The sequence below is a fragment of the Alligator sinensis genome, unplaced genomic scaffold, assembly GCF_000455745.1.
Source record: "Alligator sinensis unplaced genomic scaffold, ASM45574v1 scaffold400_1, whole genome shotgun sequence".
Classification (NCBI taxonomy): Eukaryota; Metazoa; Chordata; order Crocodylia; family Alligatoridae; genus Alligator; species Alligator sinensis.
In genome coordinates this window covers 1,149,699-1,164,086 of record NW_005841897.1, presented here as the reverse complement: position 1 = coordinate 1,164,086, position 14,388 = coordinate 1,149,699, and the positions used below count along the sequence as shown (strand labels likewise).

Genomic DNA, 14,388 nt, shown 5'->3' with positions numbered 1-14,388 from the left:
AAGAGCGGTGCACATTCTGATGATGTTTTCAGCTGAAACTGGCTTTGTCTTGAATCGGTGTCTGGGTAGATTTTTCCATCTGGGGTTGTCTTCTCTGCTTATTAAAAGCCAAGAGACCTTTTTATGTATAGTTGGACAAGGGCAAAAATAGAGGTGTCCCAAGGACAACCTGACAGAGAGCATGACATCAAAGTGTGTTGACTGCTAGCCAAGGTCTTAGGGTTTTTTCCACCTGGGGGGAAGGACAAACAAGCCAAAAGCTGCTGTTTTTTCTTGATTTCCTATTGTTTAAACTAATTTCTCCAAAAATAAGTTGTCTTTTTGACTTGCCAACCTGAGACCCTTCTGTTCCAAATGATGTCCCCATGGTACAGCCCCTAAATCCTTTTCCAGTGTAGGCTATAACACCTGTTCCCTTTTTTAAAGCTTTTGTAGTTCTTGCTACCACAGGACTCCACCTAAGAGCTTCCACTACCCCAATATCTCTTTATAATTATTCTCAGACTGCAGCTAGCCAAATGTGGCGGTGTCAGGTAATGCCGAGAGTGGATTGATCCATACTCATCTGGGACACGTGGATTCTCTGCGCGATTGCTGTTGTTGGTATCCCACTCTGGTCACAAAGAGACCAGGAAGTTTCCAATAAAAAGACAAACATCCTGCAGATAAGAAATACCAGCAGACTCCTCTAAGGGTTTTTTTTGGGGCATAATCCAAAATATGAATTTCTTATAGAGTTCCCATTGCTTCCTGCACCTGATGAGTTAGATGTAGCTCTGTTTGACCACACCTGTACTAAGGTGGGGACCTTAGTATGCAGAGGGGGATTGTGCCCACTGTGAGGGCAGGAGTGCAAAAGAAATGCCGCTGCATCTGTTCTGACCTCCGGACCCTGTGTAGATGGTTCTTGCCCTCCTCCCGTTCTTATCCTCCTATAATTGTCAGGCTCGGAGAGAGAACTTGTTGGGAGGAGAAAATATTATTGATAAAGTCAATAATATTTAGTGAAGACAAGGCTGAGAGGTGATCATGTGGTTGTCTGCAAACTCAATGGGGGGGTGGTCAGCAGGGAATAGGGGATACTCTGTTTACCAGGGCATCCCTTGGGGTTACTAGAAATAATGCCCACAGACTAAAGGAGAGTAGATTTAGATTGGACATCAGGAAGAAATTCTTTATGGTGAGGGTTGCCAAAATCTGGAATAGACTTCCAAGGGAGGTGGTGCTTTCCCCTACCTTGGAGGTGTTCAAGAAGAGATTAGACAGGCACCTACTTGGGTTGTTTAACCCCAGCACTCTTGCCTGCCTAGAGCAGGAGTTTGGACTCGATGATCTACAAGGTCCCTTCCAACCCTAGAAATCTATGAAAGTCATATTTGTGTATGGCAACATTTTTAAATACAAGCCTTCAGGGAAAGACTGTGGCTGTAACAGCATGCTGTGTGTGAACAGACTATTTGGGGATATATTTGGGGATATATGCACCCTCATAAGGTTGCCAGGGAACAGCCTGGGCTGGTGCTGGTGGCTGGTAAAGATAACCCATCTTAGTAACAAACAGCACCAAGGAAATTCTGGGATTTTCGCTCTCACCGTGCCTAGCAGTTTTGGCGGCTGCTTCTGCGTATGGCAGGAGCTGGGACATGGGATTGAATGAACCCTTATACCATCATTCATCTTATGCTGGTGCTTTATGGGAATCTCCTGTTGCAACTTGATTTTTGACTTTCTCTTTCCAATGGCAATTTTAAAGCAAATGGTTTAGAATAATGCTTCCAAAGTAAACCCAGTCACTTCACACTACCCCTTTTTGCTTTGACTCCTCAAACAATTAGATGTTTAAGGTTCAGCCTTCATTGCGCTTAGAACAATTATCTGGCAGAGATCTTGGCTGCTCCTTTGCGTGCTGGATTTAAATGTATTTTACTTGGCAGTCTAGGATTTTGAACATGGAAGAAATCCACAGATTTGTTCCTTAAACCCAGACTTCAGAGGCTAGGGAGGAAAAATTAAAATCAGCTGGTGTCCAGGAAGCAGAGGCAATCCATGTGGGAGGCAGGCCAGGCCCATCGGGGAGAGCTCTGTGCTGCTACATGGGCCAGTGCAGCTGTGGCCTTGTGACCTGTAAAGGCCATTTCAAAAGCCAGGGGCAAAGATTTCTTGCTAGAAATGATATCCAGGCCCAGAGCAGCTACTTCCTCCCCCCTGCACAGAGCTGTGCGAGCCTTTATCTCTCCCAACAGAGGGTGCAGGGAAGAAGTGAAATTATCTGTGTTCAGCTTTTGGCCGTAGAAGTAAAACATTTGACTTGTCGACTCCAGCGTTCTTAGATGCCTCCCATATGCCCCTTTCCCCGCAGGTGTTGTCTTTCTGTCTAGGAGACCCCACAGCCAGTGGTCTCCCAGTAACATTTTCCTGCCGGGCCCTGGGCTGGGGAGAGAGCTCTAAGCATATGAATTGGGCCTCAGGGTTTTCATATGAAGTAGAAAATTGCTGATTTGGATGGGTGTGACGATTCGTGGCTTAGCACAAGATCCAGTTTAAAAAAAGGGTGACAGAAGCTTCTGGTGGTTTTCTTTCCTACCAAAAAATGGGCATTCCTTTGGTCAGACTATCACTAGCATTTTGAGTGAAGAAGTCCCGTTTGTTCCAAAAATACCCAGAAATGCTGGTTTTTGGGTTGTTGGGGTTTTTTTTTTTAAATCTTGGTATGGATACTTTTTGGGGAGAGAGCTTGAGCTGCAGACAGAGGTGCAGTCTGTCGTACCAGCAAGGCTATGAACAGCGGTCTACTCAACTGCCCACCTCCTAGCCAAGCAGCTGGCTCTAGAAACTCACCTTGTTTCCGGATGTCTGGACTCTCAAACCTAGACCTTTGCAGAATGGCAGAAAACACTCCTTCTCAAGCCCTTCCCTTTCCGCCTCCTGCGCACCTTCCTGAATCTCTCTGTGTTCATGTTTCTTGTATCTCCCCTTCCAGGAATGATATCACTTGTTTGCTCAGAAGTAAACCTCGCTTATGCCCTTTGAATTCAATGAAGTCAAGATTTTGCACTTAGAAATTGGTACTTAGCAAGGGCTGGTTGTGTTGCTGGGCCTGCTGCCCAGCTAATTTTGCTGTGTAACCTTGAACAAGTTGAGTGACCCCCTCTGTACCTCAATTTCCTTGCCGGTAAGATGATGAGGATAATGATATACTTGCAGACTTTCCCAGTTTGATTATAAGGCTTAATTCATTATTTTAAAGATCAGGCTTATTTTCTCAGACAAGCTTCAAAAGGCCCTCATCTCTTTTGGTGCTGAAGATCGGGGCAAAGGCATCAGTAGTATAGTTGTTAAAAAATGGCCTGTCTCTTTGAATGAAGCAGTTCCAGTACACTGTTCTTGTTTGCAGAAGATAAAACCCCTTTGGCCATGGTTTCTCTCCGATTCTAGAGGTGTCATTTCCAGAAGGCATCTAACCCCCGCCGGACTAGCTGTTTACTTTCTAAGACCAGAATGTCGTCCTAGCGGTTGAAGCAGTTGGAAATCGAGGTTTCGGGTCGATGGACTACGCGGCCTTGGACAAGTCAACCTTTCTGCCATTGGCTTCCTGTCTACCCATTTCTTTTTTTCTCTTTTGAGTGACCTCCCTCTGCTCATATTTGCAGCAGATGGTGATGCTCGTGTTTGGCAGACAGGCATTTATGGTAAAAGGGCCAAAACTATAAAAGCAGAATGACTACAGGTCTCCTGGCTTTACAGCACAGCATATAACTAATATCTTTGACTTGGCTTTCACATGAAGTTACACATGAAGTTACAAAGGTATGGGATGAAGGGGAGAGGAGAGAGAGAACTTAAATTTTAAAAGCAGAGCCAAGACATCCCTGATCTACCTCGCAACATGCAGTTTGGAGCAGTCATATCAGCTTGGGCTAAAATGAGGGGTTCCAAGCATTTCCCCGTCTGATGGGTCATTTTTATCCAAATTCAAAATCACAAAGCCCTACATTCTAGCCTATGGGATTGGAGCATCTGGTTCTCCTACCTATCCTGTGAGGAGGTGAAAGAGGTAAAGCAGATCCTTTCGGGAGGAAAGGTAGAGATCAAAAGAGAAACGTCCCACCGTGAGCTCAAGGCGTTAGTCTTTGTTTGGAAAGCGTGTGCGCTGTATTTATTCAGAAGGACCTCCAGCGATTTTAGCACATGCTGCCTAGCTGCAAGCTGAGTTTATCATACTAGCGCAGCGAGCTGCTCCCTGGTGGAGCAGGCTGCTGCGCCGCTGATTTAAGGTTAGAGTGTTTTCCCAGAAAATGCTTCGTAGTTTTTTTTTGTAGTGTTGACTCCTCCTGCAGCCCCTTTGGGGCAAAGCTGTGGAAATGCCCCTAATGGCCTTGAAGCTAAATCTTTTTTTTTTTTTAATGGACTCAAACCACATTGCAGTCCATAAATAAGCGACTGGACTTTCAGTATTCACGAACTCCCACAGCTCTTGCTGACTTGATTGGTATGTTTTGGTTTCTCAGCCAAGAAGATTTTGAGAATAGGGCTTATTTAGTTAAATGGCTAACTTCAGGCACCTAAGGGTGAACATTTTAGCCAGAGTCTTTTGGTACCGAGAACCAATTGTGTGTGCTGCAGCCTTCGTTTCCATTATAAATCAACTAGAGTGCACTGCTGGATGTGGGCCAAGAGTAAAGGGGCTGAGAGAGGCTGGGGAATATGATGGACCATCCACTAGACTCCAGATTCTGGTCTCCACATTAAGCTGGTCATGGCTCCATTAGTAATATGGAATGAATGCATTTAAACGCTCTTCTCTCTTTCTCGGTCTCTCTGTTGGCTGGGTAGACGTATGTCGGGAGCAAGCGAGCTTAAATGTATCACTGAGGGCTGAGCTACTGGGTTCGTTACAACCCTAACGATGTTTCAGCAGTGTCTTTTGGCATAAAGAGAGCAGAATCTCCTGTTTAAGGCACAGGACTGGGAGCCAAGATTTGGGAGGTGGGGAGGATGGTTCTGTGCTGGCTGTGCCTTTGATTCACTGTGCAGCCTTAGGTAAGTCACTTAGCTATTCTGTTCCTTTACATCCGTCTCTGTAAAATGGGCAAACACTTCACAGTGGTGTGGTGATCAGTTTGCTAACCTGCGTGTGCATGAAGTGCTCTGAGCTCTTTGGAAGGAAGATGCTGTGAAAAGACCATGCATCACTTTTATTCAGCTGTTGCAATAATGGAATGAAATAATCCTCTAACACAGACTGAGTCGGTAGCTACTTGTTATTCTGTGATCGCTCTGCCTGATGAAGGGAAGAGTGCCCGAATTCCCCTCACCCCCTGCATTGCCTTGCATGTACTCACACTGCCCTGACCCTGTTTTATCTGTCAAAATCCTCCTGACTTGAAACGTCTTCTTCCTCTTGGACTCCGCTGCTGCTTTGGGGAGTCTGTGATTGTAGTCAAGCTGCTCCCAGCCCATATATTTCTAACACAACATTTCCTGGATATACAGATGCTTGATTATTATGACAACCATCTTCGTCATTGCCCATTCCCCACATTGGCAGCCTTCTGAGATCTAGTGGGTAGAGAGAAGTACGTGACTTTCTGCTAGGACCCATTGCCATTAGGTGGCACAAGATAAGCAGGACAAACTTGGGCCAATGCACGTATGGGGAAACCTCTGTGGAAGGCACAGGTGCTGTCATGATCGACTATGAGATCTTCCACGCATGGTCAAAAGATATGCTGTGCTGTTATGGGCAACGGCCTTCAGGTGGGGCTTAATGTTGGTCTTGACCAACTGTGATCACGTTTGCAGGAGGAGGGGGGCTTAACCCTGGTCTCGTGCCCGAAGTCTAGGTCTACCAACTTGGTTACACTTCTTAATTTAAATGGATGATCTCTTCTTCCTGTTCTGAAGCATTGCTAAATGGTAGATGGCATGATGGCAGTAGATCAGGTAATGCCTGTGTATCGTTTGTACATTAAGTTTGTAACATGCTTTGAGATGAAAGGGGCTACAGAAATGTCATATTATCACTGGTGTGTACGGTGTCCACCCTATTGTTAATGCTGCTTTTGCTAGCATGGATGTAGTTGACCTTCATCGTGAACCTTAACTATAACTCGCAGCAAGTCCCCTTCATCGTGAACCTTAACTATAACTCGCAGCAAGTCCCCTTCTCCCCTCCCCTTTTTCCTATAGCAGGAGTGGTTATGACCAGTCAGACCTACAGTTCATTTCCTGGGGGAGTAAAATTGTTCCCAGTATTAAAGAATTCAGCTTTTAGCCCCACACCCCCAAGTTGGCTAACTGCAGTTTTGTTTCCTGGGAGGAAAGCTTTGACCTTTTTATCCGTCTTAAAGAATCCGTCACCTTCATCTTTATCTTGGAAAACAGCATGGACTGGCAAGGTCCCCTTGTAGCAAAGCTGCTTGGCAGTCTAAATAGTCTACCGTACTGAAGGCAGATACATCGGCTGCGACACAGATGCTTCACCCCTGCCCCAACCACCTACTGTTTAACTCATGTGAGGCAACCCTGGGAAGGAACTGAACCTCTGGAAGCATCAGTCCAGAATTTGAAGTGGATGTTGCCACCACCGAGGAATGAACTGCTATAAACCTCATCAGGACCTTTTGACCCTTTCCAGTTCATCCCCGCCAATGGTCACAAGCTTGCTGAATCCTCATGATAAGTCATTATAGCTTCTGTCTTGCAGAATAGGAAAGTTGAGTCACAGACGGGTGCGGCTTGTCCACAGAAAGCCCAAATGCCATTAAAACAAAACCTTTGACTGTCTCAAGTGAGGCCTCTCTGATGCACATTCTCCAGTAGCTTTCTGATAAGTCTGGCTCCATGTCTCTCTCCAGACCTCCGAAGCTGCACAAGGTTAGCTTGGGTTTTGAAATAGGCCGTTTACTGTAGCAGGTGTTGCTGGGTAGAGGGGCTGGGAAATCCAGGAAGTTGAAGCCCTTACTGCTGGTGTCTTGAGAGAAGCAATTTTAAGCCACAAGCATGTTGTGTTGCTGAAGCAGCTGGCAGCATGGTGACGAGCACTAGCTTGTGTCACGCCAAGGGCATCAGCAGGCACTGTCCTACGCCCAGCCCTGCCAGGACATCTCAGTTCTGTCCTGCAGCTCCTCTTCTGTGTCCGGAGCAGACTGCTGGCTGTTCAGGCTTTATGGTGTGGAATAGGGATATTTAGAAAACTCTTTGTACCACTGAGTCCCCAGCAACTGCTGTTTTCGAACTTGGTTTTTCTTTCTGGCTAAGAGGCCTCTGTTTGCCATGACAGATGTAACAAAAGCCATGCCCTGCTTTCCTCCTTTCCAGACATATGTTTCATATTGCATGGTTTCCCCTCTGGTGCTGGATAAGCCCCCAGCCAAAAAAAACCTTCAAGATTTTCACTGGCCAGAAAAACTTGGCCTGTTTCTCTCTTCACTCCCCCCGTGTTTTGTTTTTTTCGTTGTTTTGGAAGCCATCTTAACCGTAGTGCGTTAAAACAGCCTCGCACGTAAACTGCAAGCCCTTCCAGGGGAGCGTGGGGCTCCTCCCGCGAGGCTTTCCAAGTCCGACCAAACTGGTGATGTGAAGCACCCGTGAGTGGCTTGCGTTACGCAAGTGCTTCTAGTTTCCTCTTTGCACAACAGGCGTGCTGAACGATAGACCGCCCCGTCCAAGTGAGCAGGATTGAGAGAGATGCAAAAGTACGTGAGCCTTTCCATTCCTCTCTATGTGAATCTTCAGGGGCGGGCAGCAGACCCGACTGGAGGGATTAATTGGCTTTCTGCCTCTCTCCTTGTTTGTAAACAGCTGAAAGCCTGTGCCTCATCCGGAAAAAGGCACTTTGTCAGCTGCACTAAGACTTGCAAAACCTTCCAAACAGCTTTTGCGTTAATTGGCTTCAGATGGAGCAGTAAAGGGATTTATTTGATCACATCTCTTTGCAGCAATAATCAGTAGTTCAGCGAGAGGAAGCCTCGGTATCAAGAAGCCAGGCTGGCTCCGAGTTATGCTCCTGTGTTTCTTTTGGGGTGGTCTTCTCCTTCCTCAAGCAACATACTCAAGCCCCACAGTCTTGCCCTTAAATAAGACAGAGGCCCAGAGCCATGCACATACACTCTGCCAAAGCTGGGTTCCTCATGTTGTTTTGGACATGGGACCCGAACGTGCTCCTGATCCTGTTGCTGATTTTAAATGCTTTCTTTCTTTAGAAGCCGCATGAAAGCTTTTCATGTATTTCCATCGGTCACAGATGCTTCAGCGAACTTGCACAGTAAGCTGGATCCCCTGAATGGGGTTTGTTTTCTGAGCTGTCTGTTTCTGAGCTTGGGAGAGGAAACTCGGCACCAGCTGGGACTTCTGATTAAAATGCCCAGGCTGGTGCTTGCTCTGGTTTGATGTGCAGCTACCGATCTTGGGGGGGTCCGACATACGTTAATCAAGCAGGGGCATGGAACCAACTCTACGCTCCTGAGCCAAGGGGTAGTTATTTGGAAGATCTCTGCAAGGAATGACCCAGTGGCAGATCTGACTTGACAGCTAAAGCTAAAAACTGCTGGCTCAACGCTCACATAACTCGCGTGGAGGAGTGTAGGCTTTTTGCTCATCAGCCCAAAGCTGTGCCCTCCTGTTGCAAGCAGCTAGTGACCGTGTACGCTGGGGGAATAAGGCAAGTGTGTGCAGAAGCAGCTCCCTCGCACCACAGCTGTGCCATTCAGCTTTCTTGACTTCTGTTAAAAGCTTCAGTCTCTCACCACCCTTCCCATCAAGCGTCCTTTCCAGGCAAGATCAGACTAGCAAGCTCTGCTCAGGGCCGATTGCCAAACTAAGTTACCTAAGCGTGAGCTACCCGCTAACTCAGCAAACCCTTCAGCTGAAATGCCCCGGTTGAGTGAACCTTACCCCAGCGGTGCCAAGGAACGGTCGTCCTCCTCCTCTTGTGTTTTTGTTTTCTCTCTGCCGTCTGAAACTTCACGTCATCTCTCCCCCCATCCCGCCCCTCTCTGGCCTGTGCCTCTTTCCTCGCTCCGTTCCTCCGCTCTCGCTGACAGCCAGCTGCTGTCTGTGCTGGAGCACTTTTTGTTATTGGTCGTCCTGGAGATGTGAAGTTTCATATTACATATGTGCCGGGAAAGGAGGCGGGGAGAGAGACTCCAGGCAGAGCTTCAACGGGGCCGAACTCCGGAGGGCTTCAAGGAGCCGACACTTGTTGCACATTTCCTGCGCGGTGCATCGTCCGACTACCATAGCCTCTTCCTTTTTATTCTGATTTAATCCCAGGTTTCCCAGAGCAGGGCTTGAACAAGTTTTTTCCTTGCAGTAGTTCTGTTGTATGCTAAAGCCATTAGCCTTTTTTTTTTTTTTTTTTCTTCTTCTTCACCTTTCCCAGTTTCTGATTTGGTTCCCAGGGGGGAAGGAGCTTTTCTTTCTCTGGTCCATGAATGTTGGAGATGAAATAACAGTATTTGAGCAGGAGAGGAAGGCTGATCCTTGTGGCCTGTTTGGTTCTGCCACTGACTTGCTGTGTGACTTGGTCAAGTCAATCAACTCCTGGATGCCTCAGTTTCCCCATCAGCATAAGTACTGCCGCTTCCTAGGTTCACCTTGCCTGGTATCCTGGGTCATAGAGTGGCAGAGAGCAGATGCTGAAAGGGAGGGTGAAGCTAGCAGTACTTCAAGAGAGCCTCATCCCTTGTCCTGGTCGAATGTCGACTGAGCCCTTCAGCTGGAAGGCCGCATTTCTTTGTATTATGCATCAGGAGCATAGGACCAGAAGAGGCTTCCTGGACCTTTGAGCCCAGTCCCCTGTGCTTGCAGGCAACTTTTAACCCAAGGATACCCTTTAATAGCCACTTCCAACCCTCCCAGACAAGAACAGAGCACAACACCCAGCCTATCACCAGCACTGTAGATAAAATCAGGAGAGGTGAGGGCACTGCCAAGGCTTTGTTACTGCAACAACAGGGAACCTGGGGGTTCACATATACTCAGGGGATCCATGGCAAAGGGACCATGCCCCAGGCTGCAGAGGAAGCCAAACATTTCCCCGCTTCCCAGTCTGACCTACAAGATAAAAATCTTTTTGGCTTTGAGAATTGGTATGTCCCTGAGCGGAAAGAGCAAGACCTTCTAGCCAGGAATCGCTGGGTTTTCTAAATATCAGGAGGAGCAACAGTGCAGCCCAGTCCAACAAAAACCCCCAAAACCCACAGCCTTAAGCTGCGACCAGCATCCCAGTTCTTCGGAGAAAGGTGATGTCCCTTTTGCACAGAAGTCAATAGCATTCGTGAACGAATAAAAATCCTTCCTGGCCCAAATGGTGACCAGCAAAAGTCCCGAATTATGGGGTTACCAAACCACAACAGCTGTCTTCTTATCCAGACCTGAAGAGCGCGAACACCCAACTCCACCTCACACTGACTGATTGCCCTATCTTACCATCCCTTCCATAAACTTGTTCAGTTCTGTCTTAAAGTAGTTCATATTCCTTGTCCCCACCCCTTGGCATGGAAGAGTGCTCCAGATCTTCACTCCTTTGGTAGTTAGAAATCTTCTAATTTCCAATCAAAATTGATATGTAGCCAGTTTGTAACCATTTGATCTTGTGCCGACATGGTGGTTTTTTCAGCATAAAAAAAGCTTCTCTCCGAGATGCTGTATGAACGTGCTTGCAGAGAGTAATTGGATCCCCTCTCCATCTCCATTTTGCTAAATTAAATACATCAATCTCCTTTTAATTTCACTGTGGAAGAAGAGGTTTCCATTCCATTCTCTGAACTTGTTTAAGTTGATCTTTTTTGAACACTGTCACCATCATCTTTCTACTGGAGGAAGCGTATAAAATGCCTTTTGTGTAGCAAATGGCATCTAGCTAAATAATTTTTCCTATGTGACCTTTCTATGAACAGACTGTCTTGATGGCATACTCCATTTAGGGGCAATAGCTGCAAGTCCTAGCTCAACAGATCATGGGAGACTGTCTGTCATGTTGTACATACTGCCTTGAGAGCCCATGTGTTTTTAGAGGAAGACCTGTGCTCCCTTGGAAGATCGTTTGGTGTGTAGGAGGTTGAAACTTCTTTATGCTATCTGCTTTTATCTGCTGCCGAAGAAGTCAGGGCACTAAACAGCTGTAAGCATCCACCCTCCTTCTTGTCTGCAGTGATGAAGTTTTCAGCAGGGCGATTTGCAGCTGAAACCCAATCAGTATATGCTTGTCATTCTGGCCCTTAATACAAGAAGGGGTAATTTAATATAATGAAAAATGACTGAACCTTGAAAAAACTAAATGCATCTAGATGGCCTGTGGGATTCTTTCCAGGGGGAGATGAAGACTTCTCTGGATAGTTTGGGACATCTGACAGTGGAAGCTGAGATGATGGGCTTCAATTATCATTGTATAGGCCTGTAGAGGGCTTCCCCACCATGGATAACGCACGGCAAGCGAGATATCTTCCTTCACCTAAAGCAGTATGTTACTAGCAACTACCAGAAATTGTAGCGAAGCTCGAACACTTAGGTTTATATCTGCAATAGGCAGATGGGGGATTGCAAATGTCCATTGAATGCTCTTAACTTCAAAGGCCCTCTGGACATAGTTGCATTGTTCCTGTGAGAAATCTTGCACCTTGGTTCTACAAACTAAATCTACGTGAAACATCTTTCCTCCTTGGTCGGTCGCACAAGCACTGAGGGGAGAGAGGGACTGTGGCCATCCACTGTGCGTGCCACAACTGACTCCGAGCTGAGCAGGAGGGGGGTGTCAGACTAATGAGAAAATAATGCCTCCCCTTGATTTTTAGGGAACAAAGGACTAAGTCGCAGCCGCCCTGTGACATTTCTGTAGCCATGTGGCCCTGGCTGGGCAGCCAGCTTCAGCAGTTCCTTTGGAAAAGAATCAAATGCGTCTTCCCCCCCTGCTGCCAGTTGTGAAAGGAACCCTTTCTTTGAATACAAGACCCAAAATGAATCAGTGCTGCTGTGCAGAGGGATATAAAGCTATCTTTGTAGTAGCCCTTCTATCCAGTAACCTGGACCGTACAGCACAACTGCTTCACTGTTCAGCCTGCTTTACCTGTGTAGCGCTGGCCTCCTCCTGACACACTTGCTGCGTTACTGGGGCACTGTGCTTGCCAGTAGCCTGCTGCTTTTTCTTATTCACCAGCTCCTGAGGTTTTCTTCTGCTTGATAAATTAACCCCCCTGGGCTGTGCTTGTTCATGAACAGCCAGCCATTGTGTGGACCCTTTTTGAAAAGCCTTGATCCACTTGCTACTCTTTAAATTCCTCTAGAGAAAGCAATCCTGTCTTGCTCCATGCACCTGTTTTTATAGCAGCTGCATTTTTGTCCCCATTTAGATCACTGGCATGTTCTGACCTGCCCCAGAGAGAGTTTCTTATGGAGCAGATTTTTCCTTGGATCCATTTCTTCTGCAACCATTCAGCAAATCAAGCTGCTCTACCAACCCCAAGTACTTCTGGTAGAGGAGAAAATGCCCCATCTCTTGTAATTCAGTAATTACCTTCTCAAATCATTTGTGTAAGGCTTGCTGAAGCTTGCTCTGCTTTGCAGGTGCCCCATGCAGCAAGTTTGCTGCAGCTGTGTACCAGACAGCAGAATTGTACTGTATGTTGTCAGCTGTTTGCAACTAGAAGGTGGAATTAGACACCAGCTGAAAATTCAAAGCACTTAGTATGCTTTACTCTCTAAGTTTGACAGTCATCTTGCCCTGTTTTTGTACAGTGCCTACTGTAGGGGCTTAATCAGGATAAGATAGGGTCCTAAAAAGCGTTACAAGGGGGGGTTGAGTAAAATCCCCATCAAAGTTTCCAACTGAAGCACAAGGAAGGAAATGGTTCCTCTTTAAAAAAAATACTTGCATTCTGCCTTTTCCTCTCTTTTATAGCCAAAGGAGCTCTGATCCAAACTTGTTAAATGTTTAGCCCTCACTGAAGGGCTTTTCTTTTGACAAGTAGTTATAACTATTTGAATATGGCGTCTCAAGAAAACTTCTCCAGCTGCATATTTCAGCACTGCCGTCTGTATATTCACAATTAGCTAAATGTGTGCTGTTGGCATCAAAAGATGGCGGGGCCCACCTGGTACAACTTGAAAGACCTGTCAGTGGCTCTCAGATGGGGTTAGAGCACAAAGCTTACAGGACTGTGGTAGGTGAACTCTCAAACATTTGAACTTGTGTGTGGTTTCTCTGAGCAGTCAAATGGAAAATCTCCAGTAAGGCATCTTTGTTTCACTGCTAAGAGCCCAACAGTTCAGGAGACATGGAGATGAAGGTTCCTTTTAGACCAGCGGTTCCCAATGCGGTGCCCGTGGGCACCATGGCACCCCCAGCAGTTTATTCAGGTGCCTGCGTGCATTTTCACGATCAGTAAAAATCACTATTCCAACAAATATTTTTTACTTAAATATTTTTGTAAGAAAAGGGAAGCTGCATTTTGAAGTTGCAGATCTAATGCAATTTTAAGTAATGGATGAGATGATCAGATTGATCTAAATTCTAAACATCATTATTCATATTGGTGCCCACCGCATTTTCTTTTAAATTCAAATGTGCCGTTGGACACAAACATTGGGAACGACTGTTTTAGACAAATTCAATCAGCAATTTATCAGAGACTACTGTTCCAGCAGCCCACTGTCCTCTTCCTATTCAAACCGTGGAGCACCAGTGTCAAAAACGGCGCAGGCAGAAGTACAGGATTTTCAAGGTGGCTGAGCTAGTGCTGTTGGAAATTCAACTTCTGCATTTCCCAACTCCTGCAGACTTTGTTATGGAGTCGAAGAGCCAGAACATCCTTGTAGCACTGCTGAGCCGGGCTTTGGTAAACTCTTTAGAAGAGATGAAGCAACCACTTCGAATGCTGTCCTCTGGGTGAACGCTAATATGCCTGGTCTACTTTGAACTGTATAGTGATGTATATTAAAATAGTACTATAGGATCATAGGAAAGTAGGGCTGGAAGGGACCTTGCAAGGTCATCTAGTTCAGCCCCCCTGCTCAAGACAGTGTTATCCTGGTTAAACCAGTGTAGCCAAGTGTCTTTCTAACCTGCTCTTGAAAACTTCCAAGGATGACGATTTCACAGTTTCTCTCACTGCTTAACCACCCAGGAGCTGAGTACGTGAGCTTACATACACCAGTGCACTTAGAGTTCTTCTCGGAGATGGCTGCATGTGCCCATGCATACGCTTGGCTTGTTCAACAGATGATGCCTGCCTTTTCAGCAAAAGGATTCTTGGGGGTGCTTTAAATCCTACTCCATGTGTGAGGCACATCATGTATTTTGTGCAGGGGTTGCTATCCACCCAACAGATATATGTTAGAATGACAAGTTGCTCTCGGGCATCTTATGGATAAACAGAGAAGGTTATAGGG

General features: G+C 46.3%; 2 protein-coding genes across 12 annotated transcripts in view; one reads left to right on the top strand and one right to left on the bottom strand.

The window, feature by feature from the left end:
• Positions 1–9,036, bottom strand: part of SMIM5 (small integral membrane protein 5) — a 12,603-nt gene extending 3,567 nt beyond the window's left edge. Inside the window, exon 1 of the mRNA XM_006018268.2 lies at positions 8,896–9,036. The gene's annotated coding sequence lies outside the window, so the exon portion shown is untranslated. The remainder of the gene's footprint in view (positions 1–8,895) is intronic.
• The window catches only part of RECQL5 (RecQ like helicase 5), a 48,004-nt gene that overhangs the window by 23,636 nt on the left and 9,980 nt on the right, over positions 1–14,388 (top strand). The gene's annotated exons all lie outside the window — the stretch shown is intronic.